We start from the raw sequence: 24,151 nt of genomic DNA, 5'->3' as shown, positions 1-24,151 counted from the left end.
CAAGTTGTACCCGTCTGTACAAAGTCAGCCAAGACCATTTGACACCATGTTTGAATGCTTGGTTTAAGGTTAGGGGTCTTGACACTGGTTCTCTGTTTGCTCTTCTCATCTGTTTGGTTCATTGCTCGCCACTGCTAGAGGAATTTTGCAGAGAATTTGCGAATGTTACCAGCACCAATTTCCTCCGCTACAAAGAAATCTACTGAAAGAATCTCAAAGAAATAGGCGCCAAATATAATAACGTCATGAATATATTTGTATTCACAACAAGCGTCTGTTTGTTTTCACTTTAGCTGTTAATTCTTTCTGTGCGCTTTTCTTACTATTTTTATCGTGTTTAAGCAACAAAAACTTGCGTTCAAATTTGGATAGAGATCATAATTTGCGTTATTCTTGCACCTCTGCATTACCATTCTGAATAATTTTGAATCACAAATAACCAATTCATGGTATTTTGAAAAAGAATATCACATTGTTCCCATTTGTAGCTGTGTGTCAACTCTGAAATATCATCTACGCTACTGTTTTGTTTTTTTGGCGCACATCTGAAATACTAGATCATTTAGCACTCTGATCACTATGACCTATATCTTGTGTTCTGTGTGGAGGATGAGGTTCGGTTACAGTTTCTATGCGAGCTCTGTTTGCTTCTTCACTGCCAGCGTCCTGATTCAGACTGACACATTTGACTCTGGAGTTTTCATTGTTGTAACGACCGTGGAAAGTAATTGAATCATTTCCTTGAATTTTTCCAACAATTGGACATTTGCGAGGCCAGGAAAAGAGAATAATGACGTAAAGATAAATGGGACTGATGGTGGGAAAGGAAACGGAGGACGAGTTCAAAGGAAATTCGATTCATCACGAGGAAGTCAACAAACGCACTATTTGCTGCTAGAAAGCAGTGAAGCACCAGAATAATAAGCCAAGTCTGCGGTCATTTTCATCCCATGCTGGATGACCTTAAAACATCAATTTTTAGAGATGGGTTGTGGGAGGGGAAATAAAAAAAAACCAAAAAAAACGAGACGTTGCTCTTGAGTACATAGGGTGAAGGCACAACAGGACAAGCCAGTGAAGCAGATACAAGTAGTAAAAAGAAAGAGGAGGGCACAACCAAATAACAAAATGCATCATTTGCTTCTCTCACGGAACATAAAAACACATTTCCACAAAAGGATGCTGTTTTTCAGTTGGAGGAAGGCTGAACGTTGAACTGACCATGCCCCACAGGCTGTTATGTGTGACAGCTTGTATTGAGGCTGGGCTGCACAACAGTCAGCCAGTGATAGCTGAGGTGTATCCTACAGAAGAGAGGAAGCTGTCACCGATGACGGCAATTGGGAAAATAATCACTGACAGCGAGGACGGTGGCTCGGCTAAAGTTTGACACCGTTCGATTATCTTAGCTCATTGTTTCATTTTTTTTCTTTTAAACATTAAGGAGCCCTTCCCTTCTCATTCCTTCCTCTTATGCACTTGATTTTTTTTTTTCATCATCTTATTTTTGTCTCATCTCCTGATCTCTTTTCTCCGACTGAAAAGGAGGCTCCACAGCCCACCTATTTTATCTCTCGTGGCAGCCATCTCTTACCTCCTGCCCAGAAAATGCCATGTTTACAGATGGAGGGCAGTCCTCACTCAGGGCACATTTCAATGAGTCATTACAGAGTGACGGAAAGAAGGAGGAAGGAGGAGCGCATAGATGACGGGGGGAAAAGTGATCGAAAGGTAAGAAAGAGTAATATAAAAAGTGGAACAGACAAAACGTGGCTTCTCTTTCCGGTCCCTCTGTCTGCAAGCAACAATAGAGGATAGTGTTCGTCAATTAGCAATGAATATGTAGTTTCCATTCCTTTGCATCAGCCTGCAGTAAGAAGCATCAGTCCAAATTAATGATCTCCTTAAAAAAAAGCCATTAGTCTCACTCCTTCTATCTCTCGCCATTTCTCCTTCTTCATTTGTCAATATTTTTTCCACAAATCTTGTGAGATTCCCTAATTTATGCTCAGTTTAGACCGAAGATTCGCGCCGTTTGGGACAAATTATACCTTAACTTTCAAGATGCATTCATTTTGTATTCAGGAAGTCTGAAAGAAAAACAAGAATTCACAAGACAGAAAATCATTTTTATACCGTATATGTAATGTCAAGCTGGCTGCTTAATAAACTCGAAATTGGGCTCTCAGAGCATCTGTTTGGACGAGTGCTTTAGTTTCGACATTTCAGTGTCTAAAACATCCCCACTCTAGAGGGAAATGTCTAATGAAAATCCTGGACCCTGCTGCATCTCGCTGGCTTTAAAGATGTTTTTAATGTATAAGGAAAAACCCTTTTTCGCGGTTCAGTAAAGCTGTCACCCATCTTCATAATTTCGCCGACTCAAATTGGAAAGGCTAAAATGTAAATAGTGAGCGCAGTACATTACAGTAGGTCCACTCTTCAGATATCCATGCTGTTCTTCGTATAGTGTGTTGCATATGTGGCGTTCATCTCTGTTAAAAATGTAAGAAAAACAGATTGTGACTATGGAGGGATCAGATTAAAGGGCAAAAAAAAAAAAATAGTTGTTTCAGTAACTGCCCTCTTTGAACTTCACTTGTTTACATTTAAATAAGAAAGCCCTCTGGCCCTAAGAACAATGAGACTGAACTAAGCTACAACATGCTACTGATAAAAATGGAGAAATAAATGAATAAACCAAACATTCCTGCTGGTACTTACAGTGCAGTCACTGCTCCTATGCGTTTAGTACGCATACACCGATAAAGCAGAACATTATGACCACCATCCTAACATTGTGTAGGTCTCCCTTGTGCCTCTAAAACAGCCGTGACTCATCAGAGAATGCATTTAGTTCCTCCTAAACCATTTTTGTGTCTGTGCCATCAAAGAGTGTCATTGCTATGGGTGGAAGGAGCCCGTTCTGGTCTGTGTGAGTGGTACATGTCTAAGGAACATGCACATGAATGGATGCCAGGTCCAGAAGTTTCCCAGCAGAACACTGAATTGGTCAATGCAGTGTTATTTACTTCTCTTATCAGTGGTTTTATTGTTGTGGCTGATTCGTTTAACTCCCGAAACATTGTTTTGAAATGATAAATATGTACAACTGACAGGACGGATCTGTGACTTTCACCAAAACAATGAGGACATGTTGATATTGAACCTGCCTGCAAACTCTTAACTGTTAAAACGCAGCTAAAGCGTGAATTTATTCAAATGACTTATTCAGTATTATGTGTGTGTGTGTGTGTGTGCATGTGTGGTGAATAATTCAGCAAAGTTTCTATTACGCTGACAGGGATGAGTGGCAGAGGACTGACTGATTAATTTAGCCCCTTGCATAATTTCACACAAAAGAGTTTCTGATTAATCCTACTGCAGTGTCATGTTCAGTGCCTTTCCTGAAAGTTATTTTCTTATACTGAGACGTAGCAAGGTGTTAAAATCAAGATATTATTTATTATTATCATATTATTATTTCCCATATGAAACTAAATCCATAGGTCCTGTCACTGCTGATTGTGAAACCAAAACCACGTTTAAAAAAAAAAAAAAACGTGAATGACCTGAATCTTTTCACCAGCTCCACAGTGACCTTTACCACAGCTACAGCTAATCAGTTCATCATCTCAACATGAATACTCGCAATATGACACCTCGGAACTGGAAGTCTAAAGTATTCGGTTAAAGAAAAGCATCAGTACAGTTCCAAATTGACCTTTAATGGAGGCTGTTCATTATAAAAAAAGAGAATAACTTTCACCAAGAATCATGTGTGATGTCACCGTGTGTCTCTGTCTTGATACCTGTCAGGCAGAGCTAGCAGGTACCTAGAAGGTTGTGTTTCTGTTACTGACAGTGGGCGCACTACAGATGTAATCACAGCATACTTTGGATTTTCTTGTAACCAACACTTTTCCCTTCAATATTTTCACATTTTAGAATAATGTTGTAATGTGCACAGATCAGCCACAACATTAAAACCACTGACAGGAGAGGTAAATAACATTCACCATCTTGTGATGATACAGTGTTCTTGCTGGGGAACTTTTGGAACTTGCAGTCATGTGGATGCTGCTTAGACATATAGCACCCACCTAGACCAGATCAGGCACCCCCACCCAGCAGCAAAGACACCCCTTGACACTCCTGGCAGACATACACACAAAAACGGTTTAGGAACAACTTAAAAAACAAACAAAAAAAACATGAAGAACAGCACACATGTGTTGACCTGGCCTCAAAATTCACTAGATCCCAAACTGATCAAGTAGCTGTGTGATGCACTGGATTCAACCCACTGGAACCAACCATCCCCACTGACAACCTCCTGTTTCCAGGCACCATTGGACACCCCCATGTCCATTCTCTGACAAGTCCCAACTGTTTTGGAGGCACAAGAGAGACCCACACAATATTAGGAAGGTGGTCATAATGATTTCTGTGTAAAACTATGTAAAACTACTATACTCATTATACATATATATACATATATATGTATAATGAGATTTCACAATTCAGAATGCATGTAATTAAAAGAAACTTCCACAGCTTCATGTCACGCAGCCAGAGGTAATGTGAAATATATATGGATTTAATGAGTCCTGTCAACAAATTTGGAAATACTTCTGAAAAAATCACCACGATTCACTGTAAACTCACTGACCCAGTGGCAGACGAGCATCTTGTGTGAAGGAAAACACTGTAAAGAGCTTTGAGTACCAAGGTGGAAAAGCACTATGTAAGTGCATATCCAGTGGCCGTGCACATCTTTCAGTATCTTCCTTGTTGACTGCTAGTGTAGGAGGAATATAAGAGAATAAAAGAAGTCTTGGAACAGGCCAAGAAACTCCAACAAGAACGCGTGGCGGTCAGAGTGGTGATGCTGGTGAAGTTGAGGAAGCTTTTGAAGGTGAAGCCGGTGGTTTTAAGACAACGCAGGGTGAGTTTGGGTGTTCGATGAAGCCCTGGGATAGGAGGGATGTAAGGCGATGACAGCAAAGGCCGTGTCTTCAGACTTGTAGTCCAGGTGCTGTGAAGATGGAGCTAAGAATTACACAGTCTGAAAGAGTTGTTTTATTTACCTCCTGCTCCACAGAAGGTCAGAATAGAAAGCGCTTGTCACAGAAACCATGTTGTTGATGTTTGACAGGATCAGGCAGTTTAACTAATATGCACCAGAAAATAGGGTATTTATCAACTAAGTGAGCAAATTAATTCAGGGTATTTTTTTGATTTTTTTGACCCCCCTTTGCCACTGTCTGTCCATCTTCTGTCATCCTTGGACAGGTATGCTAAACTTTCTGACAGTTTCACCCCACTGCTGCTTTATCCTCGGCAGCATTCCCCACAGACCCGTCGGTAATCTCAGACGAAGCCCTCCCATACGGAGGCAAACACTGAGGCAAAACTCCCTGCAGCTTCCTCCCAGGGGTTAACATCCTCCCATTCCTTCTGTTTGGTTCTTTTAAATTCATGAGAAATTCCTCAGACATTTTGCAACAAGAGCTGCCAGTCTGTCTGTCTTTCTGACCGTTTGTTTCACCATTTCCATGAGGCCAGTCAGATAGCTGAGGTTGCTGTCAACACTGGTTGCATTTGTCTGGTTGTCAGTAGTTCTGGTCATAGCATGTCCAAACAAAAAAAAAAAAAAGTTTTTTGAGGATGCTTCTGCACTTGTCCAAGTAGCTTCTTCAGTTCTTGCTTCAGCTTGTTTTTTGGGTATTTGTTTCATGCTAGTTTCCTTATGAGTGACACTGTTAAGTTTTAAAAGTCCCTGCTGAGGCTTGAATCTGATTTAAAACTATTATTACTATTATTCTCTTTTTAAGGCTCTTCTGAAAATGCTGCAATGCAATTTTGAGAAATGTTGCATGATTACTTTCCTTCCATTGACACAGATTTTAAGCCTGTAAGTTTAAAACATTGTATGATACACAAGATGTTTAAGGTTAGAGCTTTACTTTATTTGATTTTCCTTTTAAAATTCAAAAATTAAATTCAAGGCGTTCGAGAAGGGATGCTCTTACTTTGAAAACAGCCACTTCCGTTTTTTAAAAACAGAAAATGAAAATCGACCAGTTTTTTAAAGTTTGTTTATCCGGTCTCGACCCTGATAGAGAAGAATACCTTGAATTTCAATTAGAATTTTTGAATTTTAAAATGAAAATCAAATAACTGCTGATTTTTTTTTTTTTTTTTTTTAAAACCCTTTTCTGAACAGAAAATTCACTGACCAAAACATACACAGACCTTGGCAGCGCTTCACTAGAGAAAACAACAACAAGTCAAAAACACAAAAAACACTGATAGCATGTGAGTTACACACCAGTTTATGTTGTTGTGTGCTCTTTCACATTCCCACTTTGAATACTTAGTCACAAATTTGTTTGTAGCTCAACTGTACTTCATGAGCAATGCCACTACACCGGCCTTTGATTAAATTCAGATCTTCCCTATCACCTACACTCACTTGCCACTTTATTAGGCACTCCTGCACAATTGCTCGTTAACACAAAAAGCTAATCAGCCAATCACATGGCTTCAATTCAATGCATTTAGGCATCTGGAGGTGATCAAGACAACTTGCTCAAGTTCAAACCGAGCATCAGAATGGCACATTTTGAGCCCCTTAGTACAAACTGAGCATGGTTTAAATGCCACAGCCTACCTGAGTATTGTTGCTGACCATGTCCATCCCTTTATGACCACAGTGGACCATCTTCTGATGGCTACTTCAAGCAGGATAATGCACCATGTCACAAAGCTCATATCATCTCAAACTGGTTCCTGGAACATGACAATGAGTTCACTGTACTCCAATGGCCTCCACAGTCACCAGATCTCAATCCAGTAGAGGAACCTTTGGGATGTGGTGGAACATCATAGATGTGCATTGAATCATCTTGTTCAAGAGTGTATCAGTTAAATACGAATACTATGTATCCATACAAGGTTCCTCATGTTGGCTAATTGTATCTCAATCAAGAATGAGAGTGTGGTGGATCTGTATGTTTTCTGTGCTCAAGCCGAGGATCAGCTTCCTCTTAGAAATCAGGCCAGCAAACTCTCAGCTGTTTCAAGGCTCAGTTGAAACCCCACTTTTTTTTCCCAAGGTGTTTTTGTGCTTGAGTTATTATTTTGATTTGTGTTTACTGCAACTGTTCATTGTTACTGTACTATGCCTCATGTCACGATGTTGTCTGCTCTCTTCTTTTTACTTTTTTATCTTTTATTATTTCGGGCAACACTTTCACAACGAATGTTTTTTTGAAGGTGTTATCTAAATAAAAGTGTTTGCTTTCATACTCTACAACCAGAGCTCCCCCATTAGGACTGAGTGACTGCGACTTCTGAGTTGCCTCCAAAAGGCCTCCATTGACCTAGAAGAAAATGTAGCAGAAAAGTCCAGCTGAGATCCAAATGTTTTGTGAGTAAACATAAAAAACCAAAGAAAAAGCTCAAAGAAAACCTAAATGCACCTGTAGTGCACCTGTCAAATCGAACTGAATGACTACAGACGGTGATGCGCTCCACTCGTGTGCAGTTTTCTTCACACGGTGCGAAGAACGTTCCCACTGTGTGGGTTGTCACCGACTGGTACGCTACACAGGCACTTCTGTCTGGCTGGGGCGTATCAGATTTCCTTCTTGCAGATAAAGGTTTCCAATTTCTTTATTATTTCTATTTCCGAAAGCATCAGATCAGACGTGACACTGGATCGTTCTGTCTTACATTTTCCACCCAAACTCGGTGAAACAAATCTGCTGTTCAGGTTACTTCAGAGCATGTGCGACAGATTGGTATCGTCCTTATTGGTGGGATTATCTCTAGGTCTTCACTGTGCATGCACATGAGCTTGGAACATTCAGTACGTAATTATATTAGCGTGTTGGTTTATTACTGTACTTGTTTTAGTGAAAGTGGGAGGCAGGAGGAGGGAGAACGTGGTTTCTAGGGCAATGGGCGTCCTCGATTTATGGTTGTTATCAGTGAAGTGAATCATTGAACCTGTGTATGCTTGGTTAAGGAGATGTAGGTCATGAATGAAACAAAAGAATTGAAGATAAAGGCTAAGGATGCTGTACAGCAGATCATGCGGTAATAATAAAAAAGATCCACAAAAAGAGTGTCAAAGATAAGGATGCAAAAATGTGAAATCGTCTTTATTAGCAATGTGTAAGCACAGATCAAGCGTAACATTATGATCACCTTCCTCATGTTGTGTAGGTCTCCCTTGTGCCGCCAAAACAGTCGTGACTCGGAGGGTGTCCTGTGATGTCTGGCAACACATTCGTTAGTGGGGGGTGTTTGTGTTCTGTGGGTTGAGTGGAGGGGCCAGGTCAACACCTTGTTTGACCGCTGTTTTTCATGTTTTTAGTTTAGTTCCTAAACCATTTTTGTGTGTGTCAGGCTGCATCCTGCTGGGGAAAATGGCTGCTGCCATCAAGGAGTCTTATTACTAAGGGGTGGGGCTACCTGGTCTGGTCTGGCCTACATGGGTGGTACACAAATGAATGTCAAATGAACGTCAGGTCCATAAGTTTCCCAGCAGAACACTGAATTTTTACAAGTATACAAGAATTTTTTTATTTATTTTGCCTGTGAGTGGTTTTAATGTTATGGCTGATTGCTGTATTTCCTAAAAGGAGTGGAACAACAGTTGTCCTCAAATAATTATGCACAATTGAAAAGACAGATTTGGGACCTTTACCGACAGAATGAGGAAGTGTTCATGTTGAACCTGTACCTGGAAACTTTTATAGAGGGTATGCACGTGATGTCACCACAAGCAAAGTAGTTATGGCCACTTTGTGGCAAAAAGTGACAAGTGAACATGGAGATTAGCAGCATTTGTTTGAATCAAAGGCTTTAATAGCCTCTAAATTGTAAAATTAGTTTAAAAAAAGGTGAAGAGCTGTTGTGCGATTCACTGTACCAACAGTCAGAGCTATATTTTTACAGATATCTGCCAAAGAAAAGAGAAGTAAATGTATCACTGCATTAGAGGAAAAAACTGGAATCCAGACACAGAAACCTGGTGTTGTGGTTCACATTTAGTGTCAGGTAATATTAATTTATGCTGTAATTCTTGAGATAGTCATACTTTAAGTTACTTCTTAAGTTACGGTCTGGAGGGCTAAAGTTTGTCGATGTTGTTTTGGCGTAGTTACGGCCGACAGTAACTATTTCAGTTCCAACAATTAAATAACAACAACAGAATACTTGCCATCATTCTTTTAACGTCCAGTCGGATGCTATTGTATGGGTAATGTTACTCCTCAGTAAAACTCTTAGCGTTTGCATCTTTTATTTAGCATTTATCATGACCTAAAACTAACTTAAACTAACTACAACTGAGGCTAATCCCCTTTTTCAAATCCATACTAGTTCGTATGGATCATTGTCAAATCCAGTTGTCCTTAATTTGATCTGATAATCCACATTTTTCCTGTTCTCGCTGTATTTACTGATGCATTTCACTGACAGTTGATCATGGAGATAAGCAGCATTACTTTGAATCATAGATTAGAATATCTAACTGTAAAATGGTGAAGAGCTGTTGTGCGATTGACTGCACCAACAGATCTGAAAAGCATCAGTGGTCATAATGTTATGCCTAATCAGTGTATGTACCCATAAGGAATTTGTTCTATGTATCTAACCCATCCAAGCGAGCAATTTTCAATAAAAGGAATAACCCTAAAGTCAATGCATGTTAATATAATCTTATAAATAAATCGTTATAAACATGCAACTTTTTGCTGCATTTTATTTTTATTTAGTTTAAAATTTCACCCACTAAGTCAGCGCCCCCACTCATTACGGGCATCAGCTCCATTCGATCAAAAAACGTCACGGGATGTGAATTAACGAACCATCGTCAACACTGTGTCATAGAGGGTTGCCAGACTGAGAGCAGTACTTTACTGGTATATGTTAGAATGACCACTCTCATGTCGGACTTTTCTGCGTGTGTGTGTGTGTGTGTGTGGCAAAGTCTGTTCTGGTCAGTTAATTGATGCTGTGACAGGGAGCATGTCAGAATACAGTGTCATCCGTAGGAGACAGCTAATTAGATCACACTGTAGGGCTTTTTCTTTCTTTTTTCCTCCTCTCTCTCCCTCTCTCTCCATCTCTCACTCTCGGGGTAATTTTCCCCCTGCCTGCTTTAAAGTAACACCAGCCATGAAACAGATAAGACAGCAACACAATTATGAATATATCTGCATCCTGCTTTTAATTAGAACTTTTGTAATTGCGGCAGCTAACCTATTTTGTAGTGACAATTCCAGAAGTTAAATCAATTTGAACAAGCATGAAAGTGGGAAGGGGGGAAACAGCCGTGCCTGAATAAATAAATGAAACAGAGTCACTTGAGTTTTAATTATAAAAGGCATCACCATGTGTCGTCGTTTGAAATAAAGGCAGTTGAGAGATTTTTCGCGATAACAATCCGGTGTCACATTCACGCAGACTCGCTCTCCCTCGACAGATCAAGACCAGCGTCTTACAATATTAAATATGTATTCGTTCACGTGTGTGTGCATGCGCAGGTGTGTAGGCAGTTGTGCGCCGGTCCATTTTTACTTTTCAAAAGGGGAAATCACCTGTCAGGAGGGCAAGTTACACTCAAAGCTCCCGAGGGTCTGAGATTCTATTAATAGCGCCGTGTTCATGAAAAGTGATCACAAACATGTCAGCGCGCACACACATCGTTGCCCTCGTAAACAAAACGCCACATCAAGACAGGCATCAAAGGCACAAGAGGCTTTGCGGAGTTGTCCTGCACCAAGATACCATGCATAATTCACTAACCCTATCGATCGGAGGCATTTGGTTCAGCAAGCTGTTTGGCGTTGCATGCCTCATGGCTATTCTCGCCATGGAGAATGTTCCCAAAATAACTGCATTGATTTTTGATTTGGGTAACAGGCTAACTCCATTAAAACTTCCAGGAAAGACTACTCAGTGCATTTTGGCTGTAAAAGCTGGAGGAGATCACACAGTATCCTCTAGATTGTTGTTAGTGTTGAGCTTTACTGTTGAGAGTTTATTGGCGCACATGATGCATGCTTATGTATGAGAGTGGTGTTAAAAAATAAGTGGCAAAATATGAGTGAGTAATTAAATGCATACAGTGAATACAAGATAAAACAAGACGACTTTGAGTTCAGGAAGTAAAAAACTTACGATTTTACCATTATAACCCATTTTTAATGGGACAGGATGGAGGATGGGTGAGATGGGTTAAATCAATTGTATGAGAACACATATAGAATTCTTTGTATATGTTCTCATACAGTATATACAAGGCAAATAAACCTGGTTTCATTTGACTTGGCCTGATTCAACAGATAAATGCAGTACACACCGATCAGGCATAACATTATGACCACCTTCCTAATATTGTGAAGGTCTCCCTCGTGTCTCCTAAACTATTCCGACTCGTCACAGAATGAGCATGGACCTTCTGAGGGTGACAGACAGATACTTGATCAGTTTGGGATTCAGTGAATTTGGAGGTCAGGTCAACACCTTGTTGTGCTTTTTTTCATGTTTTTTCTTTTGTTGTTGTTGTTGGGGATGGTTCACTCCATGAAGGAGCGTCGTTACTATGGGGTGGGGGTGCCTGGTCTGACCTAGGTGGGTGGTACACCTCTAAATAACATCCACACAAATGAATGCCAGGTCCAAAAGTTTCCCAGCAGAATCACAAGATGTTATTCACTTCTTCTGTCTTCTATCCATAATGTTGTGGCGGATCGGTGTATAATGTTTGTCGTGTGCGCAATTATATCATATGCACGTGTTAAAAGGAAACTTAAGGCATGCATTGCTATTGAGATGTCAAGAGACATTTTTGTGTAGGCGGCGTTTGCGTTGGGAGAATGATCTTGGTCTGGTTAAATACAATAAAAGTCCTTGAGGCGCATGTGCTTATTAGGATTTACACAAACCCACATCCTTACCTTAACCAAAGTGCTTTTGTTGGCCAAGTCTTCCCATCTGAACGGGGTCAGGATGTTGCATCGACTGAATTCACTGTATACAATATGTTGCCGTTTGATCACCTACTACAGAGAGAGAGAGAGAGAGACACTGCTTCTTGCAATATTAAGCCTTATTTTTTTATGAGAAACAACTGGCTATGTAGAGCAGATTAATATTTAACATGTGTTAACTTTATACATGTAATTGATCTGTACTGATTTGTGTTTCGTATAAAACTGGTGTTAATGCGTGTGTCTCAGATTTAGTATTCAGTATGCAGTAATGACATTCGATTGGTGGATTTCAGATAAATGTAAAGGCTGAATCTTGGAGATGTAGCTTTAATTTTAGAGCCACATGTAAAACTTGATCAAATATAATGAATTTTCACGTCAATCACAACATATGACTTTGTTTACCTCTGTCCATGAGCAGCTTAAATGCGATTAAAAATACAAATATATTTGGATGCGCGTGAATATTTAGTTGCTCGGATTATTCCCTGCGGTTGCTGCAGATGTCTTCTCGGCCTGCGCGCGCACCCCTGCAATCAAACCGATGAGGAAAATCCCTGCGTGGATGTGTTCTTATTAACACGTCAACCTGAGCCATTTGTTCTCGCCACCTCAGATCTCCACGCTGAACCGTCTCTCCATCAATCCCTTTCAAACCGTGTAAAATGAGATTTTCCAAACCAAATTGGTGAGCCTCTTTAATCTGTTATGGATCGCTCCTGCATCGCCTGCTTTTCAAGCGAAGGAACTCAGGAGGGAACCGTCGTGAGCGGTGGGAGGAGTCGGTTAAGTTACCCCCGAGAGTGACACCTGATGAGAGGCGCGTGTAGACGTCAATATGTGGAGGAAGGGTAACGGAACAAAGTGATTATGTTGAAGGTCTAATGGATCTTGAAGGGATTGTAATCAAAGGCTGAACCCTGTTCATCACACTAACGCTCTCTCTGAGGAGCAATTTGGAAAAGGGGTATTCTTTACACTTTTATGCAAAACAGAGATCGAGTTGCCCCGGATTGTATCTGTGGGTTTAATCAGTTCCGGTTAATTTTGCTTGGCTGGTGATTCACGTATAAAGGAAGTAGCTGGGAAAGCAGTTCTGACTGAAAAAAAGCTGCAGGAGCGTGTTTGTTATGATCTCATCTGATTTAAAGCCACGAAGATTTGTAGTGAGGTGAGAGCTTCTCAGTTGTCTTTCAGACGGAAACGCAGCTGGAATTTAAGTGGCGATGTAGAAACGGAGCCGTTACTTTCAAAGAGCATTCAAAATAAATCGATATGAAGTATAAAAGAAATATTGAGTTGACACCTTAGAGAAGTCAAAATGTTCCCGTGATCACAGGTCTCTTTAACTGGAAGGATGCCTTTGTCTCTCCGGAACAAGCGCATCCTGCGACGTTACGATCGCTCGACTGCGCCTCATCCAGTCATCGCTACCTGTCATGAAGGCGTGTGCCCACCTCATAAAGGGTTTCCACTCAAGATGATTCTTCCCTTCTCCTCGAGCACCTGTGCTCCTGCTCCTCCAAGCAGAATTAAGGGAATTGAGGCGTCAGTTGCGGTCACAGTCCCAATCAATTTGCATGGGTCACGGGGAGGAGGGACATGGGGAGTGAAGTGACGTAAATTGAGACGCAGGTATTAACGGGGTCCGATGTCTTCGGGGCTACAACGGGCACGCACGCGCAGGGGGGTGTGTGGTTGACGTACAATACACCTGTGATTTCATTAAATATAAACAACACGGCCCCGGCATCTCGCCACTCGGCTACGACGGCGACTCAGGACTCGAGGCTCAGAGAGCATGCTGCCGGCGTACATAATCACCAGGAGAGAGACTCCAGCCTCACTACAGGGGAGATAAATAGACAAGATTACTAATTACCAATTTACCTGCAGCTGTGCCTGCAGCACTGTGCCTCCTACCCAAACACATACGAAATCCACACCCCCACCGCCAAAGTATTATCTGTCAATGAGCGGAGGCCATTAGTGGGGAGACAATCTATTCTGCATGTGTGTGTTAGGAAGGGATGAGAGGCGCGTTCAAACCTACAGAGTGTACATATGGCGCGTAGGGTACTTAAGGGCTGTGCTATGAGTACACAGTGGAGCTCCAAATATAATATGTTGCATTACGAGCAGAAATTAGTACAGATGGTCACAGTGACATTGAAGATTCACTCAAGTGCAGAGTGAAGTGCCCACCATGCTGTTGGGATAAATGATGGGAATCGATACCGAGATAAATTCCCTGAATAACCTCTCGCATGATTGTTGTTTACCAGAAAACAGCGCCACAAATCAAAATGTCCAGCCCGCGGATTGATTGCCTTTTCATATCACAACATTAGATCGCACAATGGCGACATTTTAGTTTTTATATATGCGTGTCTCCGCATTCATCACGGAGCACGTGCGGCCGCAGTATAATATATACAGACATGCATATGCGTGTGCTTTTTTTGCGCTACATGTGCTGACAGGTCAAGTTGGCAGATGGCGGAATGAGGAAGGACATGTTCCCTCAAATGCGCGGCCCAGGTTTAAGTGGAGAAAAGTGTGCATCCTGCTGAAGTGTCCTTGAGCAAAGCTATCATTCTGTACCGGCCTCAGGAGTGCGCCTCTCAAGCTGACCCGGCAGGCCGACTTGCCTGCGCGCAAGGGTAAGCAAAAAGAGAATTTCCATAAGGGGATCAATAGAGTATCGCATAATTATTACACACACAGACCTTTGACCCGCTTCTTGTTACCATAGGGACGGCCAAATGATCTAGTCAAACAGGAGGTCTGCAGCAGAAGGAAAAAGCCACGGCGCACTACATAAATCTCTGCACTCCTCCACAACCGAGCTGCTACGCTGCAACTGGAAGGATGGCAAATATTTTGACAAAAAAAAAAAAAAAAAAATCTATAGAGAGCGTACCCAGACAAACGCACGCCAAAAGACAGAAAGGAAAGGATGATTGCTGGCACTGGAAAAAAAAAAAAAAAATCTTGCAGACATTTCCATCAGCTGTTACAACACCCTTTTCCTGCAGGTGGCACAAATGTCAGAGCTTCAGAAGTTGACTTTATTGCACAAAGTATAAAGATAGAAGAAGCAAGTGATGACATCAGCCATTGGTTTGCTTTTTGGTTGATGCCGTCTTTTCAGGTTGGAGCATGGATGTCCCATTAGAATTGAGCTGGGAGTGAAGAAAGTGTTTCCTAAGACCTGACTGGAAGATTTATTTATCCGCGGGATAAATAAAGTATCTACAAAAGTGATGCTAACCTTAACAGACAAGCTGCATTGTACAACATCTACTTATAGAGACTGTATAAAAGTGGTCACCACGACAGCTACTCAAAAGTGAAGCCAAAGCATGTGGAGCTCCCCCTGGTGGTTGGCTGTTAGGCCACACCCCCTCCATGTTAGTGGATGGGAAAAAAACGCTACACGTCGATAATTTTCTTTGAAAGAAGGTTTTTATCATTTTGGGTTGTCAGTAAAATAAAATGCCGACGTCTGATTTCTGTTTTTCTGAAACGTTTCCTTTTAGTTAGTCATTTGATGCTAAGAAAGAGGATGATGATTGCCAGCTGCCATTGTTAAAAGCTCCGTGAAGCAGAGTAGAAACGTCAACATAAGAATTTGTCTATTTAAAACCTACTAAATGAGTAGTTTAGCTGTAAACTCATGGATCTGACGGAATATTGTTTTGGGGTTTTTTTTCCAGTTAATTAAACTTTGTTTTGTGAGATTGTAAGTGAATTCATGTAAATAACTAGGCAATTAAAAAACACCTTGACATAAGCTCTGCGGGGACACAAAAGCTAACACTGTCACTTTTAAAGCTGGGTTTATGCGTCTGCAATGGATCCACACAAAGCCTTCGATGTATCATACATAGTTTATGCCATTGTATTATTCTGTGAATATGCCACTAAAACACTAGCTGCCCTCCCGTGGTCCTGTACCTGTATCACTTGTGCTAAGGTTTAATGTGTATTCGAAGGAGCTGAGGAGCTTGTGTTTTAGTTGCACTTAATAAATGTACAACAGTTACCTATTACATCTAGAAATTCCTGCAACACAGAGAAGACATAAGACACCCGAGTAGACGCCGTGTAGGAGGCAGAAGGATGAGGAATTTCGAGGGAAATAAATGAGGAAATGTGTTTCAGACCAGCCACAGCTGCTGTGGAGATCTGCATGGCGGCTAGGTGTAGTCATATTTTTGAGGAGGTGTTTTTGTTGCATAATTTAGGGCTGTCAAAGTATCAGTTTAGTATTTGTCGTTGTTCTGTACAGTTGCAATAATAATAATAATACATATTTTTTCTAAAACAAGCACATTAGTCCACCCCCACGCTTGAAATTTGGTATTTAAAACAAATTAAAAAAATAACAAAATGCAATTGATCTTGAGTGAATATTTTAATCTCTTGACAGCTCCCGTATAACCACAACCACTGTGTGCCTGCAAGAGGAAGTGATGAATTTAATTTTAAGTGAATTAAAATATTCCAACAAGAATCTTTGAATCCCAGCAGGAAACATTTTAATTCCCCAGATTTTTTTTTTAATTTTTTTTTTTTTTCTTTTTTTTAAATCGTACCCTGGATGCGCGACAGAATCCTCGCACGACATCAAACAGAAACCCGCCTCCTGCTGCGGCAACTCAACAATTGAATTTCATCACTATATTCTGCTGTAACACAGATGTCAGGATATATCCGATGGATCTGTATCTTATTGCGGGAAAACAGCTCTGGGGTTTCACTGATTTAAAGTGCAAGCAGAAGTCTCACTTGCCAGCAGGCAACTTTGTATTCATGCTGTCTTAGATTTAAATCATCTTCAATGCATGTGTTGGAGCTCAGATGGTGAAAATTACATGATAAATGTTTATTGTGCTAATGCGTTAAATGCTGTGTCGTGAAGTTTTCAGATATCAGATAGATGAATTTTGCTGAGGGTGGATGTTATAATTTCCTGTGTGACCGTTTGTGGAGTTCACAGTGACGCTGGCAGCTCTGCAAATGAAGATCTACCTGCGGCTGCTGATGATACGGTCTCAGTTTTTTTTTTTTTGCGGCACACGGGAATCAGATCCTTTAAAATCAGAAAATTGCAAGCTATTCAGAAGATTACAAAGCCATTCAGAGCTCAGATTAGATATCAGATGGTGCTCCGAACAGTCAAAATACGTCCAATTAGCTGCCCCGAGGGAAATTAGGGCTGATTAGGGAATCTCGTATATTCACACTGGCTGGAGTCTCCTCCTGCAAACGCCCGAGTCCGGGGCAAATTTTCCACTTGGGAAGCCAGAAGATCTCACATCTATGCACTCTTCTGGAAAATGTTGTCTGTGGCCGTGCCTGGAGAAAAAAAAAAAAAAAAAGAGGGGAGATGTGCAATGATTTTCCAAAAGCTATTTTAAAATGTTTCGCCGTCCAGACTCGGAGCCCCTTCAGATGAAAAATAATCTGAGAGACACTGGAGACATCGCATCTGTCCGTCCGGGCTTCACCGTTAAAGAGCCGAGTGGCCGGCATGTTTAATGCAACAACTGTCTTCCAATAATACAGAGGAGCAGGAGGCCGTGATTAGAGATGGCTGTGGTGAATAATTCAAAACGCCCAGGTCCGTGCTATCGAATCCGCCGCCTCTCCCGGTTCTTTTCTGCCTCCTTTCCCACGTCTCGTCCACCTCTTCTCGAAAAGAAACAGTGAAGTGATGCTGCAGTGCACACAGTTTATGTGCTTCCTGAAAATGCAGACCAGTGGCGACCGCCGTCGGCGTTAGCTACTGGTGCAAGTTACAAAGCTCCTTTTCTAATGGGTCACTCTGCTGCACCACCTGGGGCCGTGTTGAAAATACCAAGGGAGTGATGGGGTGAAAACAAGAGCGCAAAAGACTGACACTTATTGTTATACCCTAAATGCTCCTGTGACCCAGGGCTGCGAGTCACAGTTTCTTATAAAGACGATGAAAAATCGGAAACTGATGAGGGCGATGCATCTTTCTCTCTTCGTATTCATCCTCCCGCATCAGCAGACGCGCGCGTTTGCATTGTGTTTGGACGACAGATTCGACCGCGCTTCCTTCCTTCATTCATTCCTTCATTACTCCGCTCATTAATTCATTACAAATGCAGGCTCTTTTCTCGACTTGACCTATAACACTTCTAATTATGATCCTCTCTCACAGGAATAACTGGCTGCCAGGGGCTGGAGGAGTTCACTGAACCTTCAAAGTGCACAGCTGTTATCTTTGACTAGTGGCCAGAAAATAAAAATTGGAGCTTCGGTAAAAGGTGGGTGTCAAATCAGTCCGCTTAAATCACAGCGGCCGCCTTTCTTTTTTTTTCTTTTTTTCTTGTTGTTTTTCAATTTCAGGTTTTAAGTCACGTAAACAGAGGCGACGGCGACTGCGGCATACGCGCACTTTTAAATGAACAAAGAGGAATGTTAAGGTTAATGCACAGTAAAGCTGCAGGGCTTGTGCAAACACTGTTAAACATTTCTGCTCTCATCAAGCTGCTCAGTCTTCATGGCCTACAGTTATCCACTTCTACCTGAATGCATAATTCTGCCCCTATTCCACTCTGCTCTTGTTTATATTCATTTCCCCATGTAGCATACGTCAGATACATCGTGTACTCGGATCTACATGTATCTATTATCAGGTGCATATTTATCTTGTTCTTTCTGGTGTCCTGATCTTGTTCTTTCTTCTCTTTTTCTGCCTCTACCTGGTTGGCTTCTCACAGATTTGTTCCCTCCATATGAACTGGGTTCCGTGCAACGTTTCTTCATGTTAAACAGGAGTTTTTCCTTCACGCATCACCATCGCTCTTACTCTGGGGGACGACTTGGGCCGGGTTTTGTAAAGTGTCTTGAGACTACTTTCTTTTTTATTTTCCTTTTATCTGTTCCCTTCAGGGGGTCGCCGCAGCCAATCATCTGCTTCCATCTCACCCTGTCCTCTGTATCCTCTTGTCTCACACCGTCTACCTTCACATCCTCCGTCATTACATCCGCAAACCTCCTCTCTGGCCTTCCTCTAGGCCTCCTGCCCGCTGCCAGCTCTAACCTCAGCATCCCTGCGACCTATATATATTCACCACGCCTCCTCTGAACACGTCCGAACCGTCTCGACCTGGCCGCTGACTGACTTCAGCTCAGCTGTCCCTCTAACGAACTAACTGCAGATTCTGTCCATCCTGATCACGTCCAGAGAAAACCTCAATATTCAAGAGATTTTTGTCAATTTACCTTTACAGCACACAGAAAAATCGAGGAATATACAGCTTAAAAATCTAAATGAACGAAATGCAAAGGAAAAAACAAGGTGAAAACTGAGAAAAATATAGAAAATAAACAAAATCAGCCTTTATGCAACAGCGCAATGTATGGCTGCAGCTTGAGTTTTACCCAAGAAGGTGCAATAAGGTGAAGACATCTATCAGACTGGAGTCTTTTTTTGTGTTAAGAAGGCAGATGAAGTAGTCCGGGGGCAGGGAGGGGGGGCGGCGGGTTTCATCACCCAGACACTCTGCTGGATGAAGCTGTTCAACAGTCGACATCTTCAGCTCCGCTACCTCCAGCTCTTACTCTCGTCTTTTCCTCAAAGCCACTGACTCCTGTCAGACTCTCTGCCGGCCTGTAAACTTTTCCTGTCGTTCTTGCTGCTACTCTTGTATCACACCTTTCTCCGCTCCCGTTCCGTCCGGCCTGCACACGAATGTTCACCGCTTTTCCCCATTTCTCTCTAAAATGCTGTTACAACCACTTAACGTCGCAATACAAATATATATTTAGATTAATATGTTACAAACAATATTTGATGCTCAATATCAACTTGATCAACTTGATCCAGACTAAACAGATATTTCTGCATCACTTGGCATTGAACTGGTTTCAGGTTCTGGTAACAGGTCTCAGTGCACTCTAAAAAAGAAAAGAAGTCTTCAGGCTCAACAAAGAAACAATTTCCATTATTTTTCAGTTGAAGAATTATAGAGTTTGACCAAAAAACATCTGAATATAATATGAAACGTGACAGACTGGCAAATACAAGAAGCCCACACATTGTAGACCACGGTAAGCACATATGAAACACGCAAATTATTTATTGATACTGATCCATTAGGATATTTAAAGAATAAAAAAAGGAATGCATTTCATGGGGTTTAGTTGCAAAATGAAGATGTGTGAATTCCTCCTTGCTACAATAACAGCAGCCATGTGTGTGCAATTACACATATAACAAACTGTTTGCACGTCCTTTTGAGACGCAGTTTTTATGAGCAAACTTTCAGGTTTGATGAATCGCTTTGCATGTAATAAATTAATATATTTGCATTTCGTCCAACCAGCACACGCAAAAGTGGATATTCATTGAGGTAAACGAGCTGACTGGATGCCGACGCACTATTTTGTTATTTATTTATTTATTTTTTTGCACACGCAATGACACTTTTTTATGCATGTTAACCTTTAGTGGATCAGGTCCTTAGATTGGTGTGATTCATACTGCACAAATACATTGTTTGGTTTATCAACAAGCATGTGGGGAAAAAAAATGATTATGAATCATCCAGCACCATCAACCATCAACCATCAACACCGTGTGTGTGTGTGTGTGTGTGTGTGTGTGTGTGTGTGTGTGTGTGTGTGTGTGTGTGTGTGTGTGTGTGTGCATGAATGAAGGTCTGAAGTGCGGAGGGAAATAATAATAATATGAATATATGCACTTTGTGTTGCATCTTTTATGTATGAAAGGTGCGATACAAATAAAGTTTGATTTGATTTGTTATGTATTTCCAGTTGTTGACCTCAAGAAGACTGTTTCGGAGATTTATTCCTTTTTGCCATTTACGAGCAAACTAAGAAGACTGGACTTGTTTACGCTACTGTAGTGTCTATGGTGAGTGATGGTGATAGCTGACACGAGAGGCTGTTTAGTGCCCCGGCTGCCTCAGGCCAGAGTAATCAGGTTTAGAATAACAGACTACAGGCACAGTATTGCACAGTGTTGGGCTCAGTGGGATACAGCTGCACTGTCAAGATCCCGGCTGAGCTGATTTCCTACGACTATTTCCAACTGTGTCGACACTTAAACAGGAACTAAAATGATTCTTCCTGATATCTGGGTGCTACATCAATTCCACAGGCAAAAAAAACTGAAACAGTTGTTTCACACGTATAGTCCCCCCCCCCCAAAAGTGTTTCCACACAGCCAGGAGTAAGTGTTACCGATCCGCGGTCGTCTTGTCGCACACCAGGTTGTGGATTTAATCACCAGGGCTTCCGGCCCAGATGCAACAGAACCACAATCACACTTAGGGTTTTCTTTCTTTTTTTTTTTTCTTACTGCCTTTTGCTATTTAAGTCAGCTATTCATCTACTGAATGTGATTTTTTGTTTTTGTTGAATTGTAATTGGGCAGTTTATTTGTTTTTTCATTTCAGGTAGTGGTCTCAGGAAACTCACCCGCTGGCACAACAAAGTGGTTTCTCGTATTCTTTTATAGATGCAGAGTGCGGGAGCCAGATAAACAACCCAGACCTTGACGAAGAGCCAAATATTTATTATTTCCTGTGGGTCCAATACACATCCATGTCTAAATTGTAGATTTTCAGAATGCAAAAAAAAAAATAAAATAAAAAAATAATAAAAACTCTTAAAAATAGACAACGAGGGGAAATCTGTCAAAGATGATGAAGGAAACACGTCCAGTTCTCACAAGTGAATATTGTAGCGGGAGGCTAACATAACACGGAAAGACAGACCAACCATTCACACTCACACCCACAGACAATTTAGAATCACCAGTGAATCTAATGAGCATGTCTGAGGACTGTGAGAGGAAGAAGGAGCACCCGGAGATGAGGCTGGGACACACTGGAAATTTTGGTATCGATCTGAAACCAAGTAAAAACAGGGCAAGTATCACTGATACCAATACCTTTGTCTTGAAATGTCATGATCATTGAATAACTTTGTAATTTTCCCTTTAGTTAGTTGACAAATATTTAGTCAAATAAACCTGTTTTTCTTAACTAATTATGATATAAAACAATTTAAATAATTCCCCTTTTACTACACACAGTTGTTTTAGAAAAAAAAGTCATTATAGTGCAGAAAAGGAACAAAAATACAAATAGAACAATGTTAACAACAACAATGGAACATAAAGTCAGTAACAAAGTTAGCTGCACAAAATAAGTGAACATAAGCAATAATGTAATAATTAATATAAAAACTGCCCAGAGAGGGAAACGTTGGCTCATTGATTTTCCACCACAGAAGTGGGTCTGCACCCCGTGTAATTGTCTTCTCTTTCTGCATTTCAATACCGGCATCAGTGCCAGCTGTGTGATGCTGCTGTGATGCTAGGACTCCATATCAATACCACATCTTTTACTAAAGGTGGGGATGAAGAGAGAAGCTCCTGCAGACTTGGAGAGAAGCTGAACTCTGTGAGGATTAATTCACTGAAGAGACACTGCAACAAAAGTATCGATCTCATCACGCTAGTATCGGCCCGATACCAATACTTGCATTGGTACATTGCATACTATCGATATTTAGATCCATACGCCCAGACTCACCCGTAAAGACACAGGGAGAACATGCAAATTCCACACAGAAAGGCCCCTGTAGGATTTGATACAGTATAAAAAATGTAATTCCATATTTCCCCCTGTAGCATATGTGTCCTAAAAGCTGAACCAGACCTTGGTCTTGCAAGAACTTATACAAACAAGTGCTTGGTCTGTTAAAGTGGCATTGGATTTGTGTGCGGTTTTAATTACAGCCCAAGAAAACTTAATACCACCACTCTCCTTCACAAGACATTTAAGGCAATAGTATTGTACATTCTTGACAATTCATTAACTGCTATCTGTGCCTGCGAGTTGTTTTTATTGAAATCCTCTGCGTTTCAGTTTCTACAGCGAGCGCCGTACAGTCCTCCTCATGAATCTCACGCCGCCGTGCTGCAATCTGACCTCTCACCAATCTAATCAAATTTCTCTATTATTACCACGACAGATGCTGATGGAGGCGCTAGCTGTCGTTCATTTCGCTCAAAATAAAGTCGGGAGGGCGACGAGGTTAAAGCGCTTTCAGCGTTGTTTTCAATCTGGCCAGTTCTGCATCACATCAGTCGACTCCCTTCGCCTCAATGGGCGGAGGCCCCGGGAAAAAAAAAAACCTCGAGGGGAGGGCGGAGCATAACGTTCACCAAAGGGCTCCTGGCCCAAGTACGTGGCTGCTTCACGTGCAGGTGCATGAATGAATAAAGTGCTCGGTTACAAAAATGTCAGGGAAGCTACTGCTTGTTATAATTGGTACTAAAGTTTCCATCAATCCACCGCGATAACACACGTTCAGAGAAGACACAGCTTATTTTTACCTTAATGGCATTGTCACACTTCTCTCTAATGCCTGTGGCGTACGCACCCTTCCTAAGAGCAAACCCAAAAATAGACGCATTGTAAAGCAGACGAGGTTGTTTGAGTGAACTTTGAGAGATCCGGAAAGAGAGGAGCTACTTTGTATCTTCTTAGATGTGATTGATCACTTCAGGGTTCAGGTGACAGCCAGTAAGAAAATGACATATGATATATAACATTAGGCTGGGATATTGCTGTGAGCGTGAGCCGCACATACTGTGTGTTTTGCATTAAAAATAATGGTTCTGTCAAAGACTGATGCTCACTCGCATTTGAATGGTGGCACAATCTGCAGAAGACTATTAGAGGAGTGGGTGAAATAGCTATATGGCATGCGGGCCGACTGTAAAGGAAAATAAAAAGTGACACATGTTCTCTAGTTCATAGAGATTAAAGAGTGAAAATATTTATTTTTAGACCAGCAGCCCTGCCCCTCGATTTTACGTTGCCTTGCACAACCCTTCCATTTTAGCACATGAGCTTGTTCACTGTAATCAGTGCAGTGCAGTTGTCAGCAGCATACACAGGTGATGGTATATTGTAACATATAAACAAAACACACGTTGAAATATTCTCCTCCTCAATTAAAGCCTGTGAACAATGAAAAAAAAAAAGCTAAAGTTGCAAACTGGGAAACTTAAGTTCTTGTGGTGCTGCACGCACAAGGGGAGAGGGAAACATACATAC

The sequence above is a fragment of the Mugil cephalus genome, chromosome 3 (assembly GCF_022458985.1).
Source record: "Mugil cephalus isolate CIBA_MC_2020 chromosome 3, CIBA_Mcephalus_1.1, whole genome shotgun sequence".
Taxonomy (NCBI): domain Eukaryota; kingdom Metazoa; phylum Chordata; class Actinopteri; order Mugiliformes; family Mugilidae; genus Mugil; species Mugil cephalus.
Note: the sequence above shows the minus strand (reverse complement) of the source record.